Below are 3,860 nucleotides of genomic sequence, written 5' to 3'. Positions count from 1 at the left end.
GTCTCGCTGTACTGAGTCCATAGGGACTGAAATCATCTCAATCGGAGGTCGGATGGCGGAGATATCACGACGGGAAGAAATGGGAATTTCAGAACTTCCCCCGGCGATTGCGGCTGATTCCGGCGGGGTTGGAGGTCGTGCCGCATGTCGTTGAACTCAGCTCGTCGAGATCTTTCTATTGACACCGGCGGGGTCAAAAATGGAGGTCGGAATCTTAACTTGAGTATTTGGCCATTGATGGTTTGTGTGAGAGAGAACGTGAGAGGAGAGAGAGAATGAGCGAGAATAAGAGAAAGAAAGTGCAAGAACCCTAAAATTTCACTATATAAAGTATCTGATTAAGGTAAGATTACGTGCCTGATCTTATCCTCAATTATTTCTTCTAAACAGATTAAATTTATACTGATTAGAGGTAATTAGTTTAGCTCACGTAAGTTAATCTACTACTTACAGTCCAATATCAATTTCTGAATAATTCAATATTGTTTTATATTCTTACTCACGTAATATTTCAAACTGTTTCAAGTCTTAAAATTAATTTTAGACTGAACAAATTCTAAATTTTAATTTTCTGTATTCTATCCCGAGAATGACGTTTCTGACAGTGTCAACTCCCGAGCTCATATTGTATCCATCTACTATAGGTATTTATCTTGTGACTTTAACCTAACTGTTTGGCAATTAAGGATTTTTTTCTTCTTTTAAAATGTCAGTGCGTTTTTTTTTTATATGCCGCTAACATCGTGCTGTGCTTAGAGATTCTTGAAATTAAGATTCTCAAACTATACTTGTACTGAAAATTATTCTGTCTTAAAATACGGCGAGAATTTATCGATCGAATTTACTTGATCGAAACATGAACTTAACATGAAATTTGCTATAGAATTTAGGAATACATATATTAATTCCATAAATCCTCCATTCACAATATAACATTTTCTAAGATAAGAAAATCCTTGGCTTAAAAATACATGAATTGTATTATTTAAGATCTGAAATTTTCTCAGTCATTACATATACCTCCATAGCTTTGGGGGAAAGACAAAAATAAACACTCTGCCTTGTAACATGCTTACTTTTGTTTGTTTCATTGGTGAAGCAATTCACTGCCTTTATCAACTGTGACATGTCCAAAATGTTAATTGCCATAATGTGGTTTGTACGAAAGCCAACAACATTATTATACTAATGAAAACTTGATTAGTTTTTTAGTAAAACACCTATAAAAAAAGAAAACTTTGCAATATGCTTTGTATAAAACAAACACACGACACTATTTTCGAAAAAAAAAATATATATATGCTTTGTAACTGAGTTGTTTTCTGCATTTATCAAATGTGACATGTCTTAGCATGTTAATTGTGTTGTGTATTATTATGATGTTGCATTGGAAGTATGTGGTTTAGCGAAAGCCTAAATCCTTGACTTTCTTTCTTACATAAGAATAGAGAGATTAGGAAGGAGCGAGAATATAAGGGTGCGTTTGGAACTCGTTTTAAAATGATTTTATTTTTTGCATGAAAATGAAAACGTTTTCATTTTCATTTTAGAATCATTTCTAAAAATGCATTTGGTAGTTTTATTTCGAGATTGTTTTCAGTTTAAAAAAAAAAAATTCTGAAATTGTGTTTGGTGGTTTAATTTTTAAAAACATGTAATAATATTTAAAATAATAATATATTAAATATGTTAAATAATAATATATTAAATAAACATTATATACATGAAAACTACAGAGGAAATGAGAAGAAGAGTGGGGGGGTGGCCGTCGGGGAAAGAAAAATGGAAACTGAAAACGATCCTTAATCGTTTTCAGTTTTTGTAACGTTTTCAATTTTTGTTTTTAGGAAATGCGGTGCCAAACGCATTTCTGAGAGCATTTTCATCTTTTTGTTCTTGAAAAATGTGAAAAACATTTTTTGAAATGATTCCAAACAGGCACTAAATGATGGCGAAGAATAATCCTTTCAAGTTGTTTGGTAAGAAGGGGGAGTTAAAATGACGAAGGAATAGTAATTTATTTGATGTTCCTTATTCATCATTTGCTAACGATTTTTTGGAGTCTTTTCTAGCTTCTACTGATGAATAATACATGGATTATATTTTGTGGCCGAGTGCAGAGGGTCTTTTGAGAATAGGGATTGTGCTCCCTTTTAATTCACCTCTTAGTTTTCTGTCCATTCTTTTAGAATTCTTCCCCTTAAATACAGAGAAACTTATATAAGGGCCGTTTAGTTTGCTGATTTGAGTTTTTAATTCGAGTTGAGATGTGACTATATGTGAGAACTTTTTACTGTAGTAAAAAATAGATATGACTGTTTTTGAGAGTTTTTTACTGTAATAAAACTCAAATCGGTGAAATGAACGGGGTATCCTACCAAAATTAAACAACTCTAAGTTTATATCTTCTAGTCTCTCGCTATCTTGGTTGATTTTTTTTTTTTATAAAAAAAAATTGATGTTCTACTATAATACTCTCTTAAGATCAAAGTCTAAGAGATTCGGACATTCTTGCTGAGAATAAAAAATACCTTACAAGAATATTTTATTTTTAGTAAATTGAGTGTCATAAAAGTTAAGTTTATGCCATTAAATGGCGTAAATATAAAGATGACATATTGTGAGTGGTATTTTAGTATTTTTCCCATAAATTAAGACGTAAGGGAGAAAATAAGCGTGTTTAAAAAATGAAACAAATATATACGCCCTTCACTAAAGGAACATTCCTTCTAGATTTTCCTTATTTCTCACCTCCCTTGGACTCCAACTAACTACAGGATAGGTTCGCTTTATTCACCTCTCGCTTTATTCACCTCTTTCCCTCTTTCCAATTAAACAGTTTATTAGTAAAATAGGTTTGAACAAATGAAAACGTTTGAAGAGAAGGAAACTTCAAAGAATTTGGATAACATTAAAGATGCTTAAAATTCTCTTAACTAGATGAATTTGTTGCTTCCATGCAAAATAAGTGGTATATGGTAAATTAACTAAACGTTTGGTTGGAGGATTCAAACCATGTGATTCGAACCATTTTTTATTTACGTGAATTTTTTATGAGAGAAAATACTGTAGCGAACCACGAATCATGATTCGAATCAGGGAACGAATCCCTCTACCAAACATACCACGAATCAATATCAACAGTTCACGAGGGATAAAGCCACTAAACAATGACGGTTTCTTTCGGTTGAAAGAGGCAAGAGATTAGTTCTTTGTAGTACCTAAAATCTTTTTTTGCCCTTCACCGAGTATGATATTTGAATCCTGTGCTTCATTGCCAAGAAGAAAATATCATTCAATATTTTGAAAATAGAAAACAAAAAAAAAAAAAAACAAAAACATCTTAAGCTCTAAGGCTTGAAAATGTTTATTGGGTCAACAGTCTTAAAGGCCGCGTTCAAACCGTAGCAGGTATGGACTCATAAAAAAGAAAACAACTTTAGTGAGAAATCTCAAATCTTTTGGCAATATATTTTCTGGTAAGATATCATAAAACCAAGAAAAAGAAGCACCAAATCTTTCAGGTTGCCTAATGAAAAATTATTCCTTCCAAGTTATAAAATCTTAGAAAACAGTATCAAACATCTGAGCATGTTAATAGATGGGAATATTCCTCATCCATACATATTAATCTAAAAGCTAAAAAAGATGTGCAAGCCAAAGCCCTATCCATTCCAACCCCACATGAAAAACCAACAAAAAGAAAAAATAAGAATAATAATTACAAAGAATTACTTAGCCACATAAACCACACTTAATCCAAAATTCTATATATAAGAGAAGGCGGTTTCTCTTGTAATGGGCAAAAAAAAAAAAAAAAAAAAACTTGTCATCTCTCTTGAGTTGAATATCTTAAAAAA

This window comes from Morus notabilis, unplaced genomic scaffold, assembly GCF_000414095.1.
Source record: "Morus notabilis unplaced genomic scaffold, ASM41409v2 Scaffold1225, whole genome shotgun sequence".
Taxonomy (NCBI): Eukaryota; Viridiplantae; Streptophyta; class Magnoliopsida; order Rosales; family Moraceae; genus Morus; species Morus notabilis.
This window is presented reverse-complemented; position numbering follows the sequence as displayed.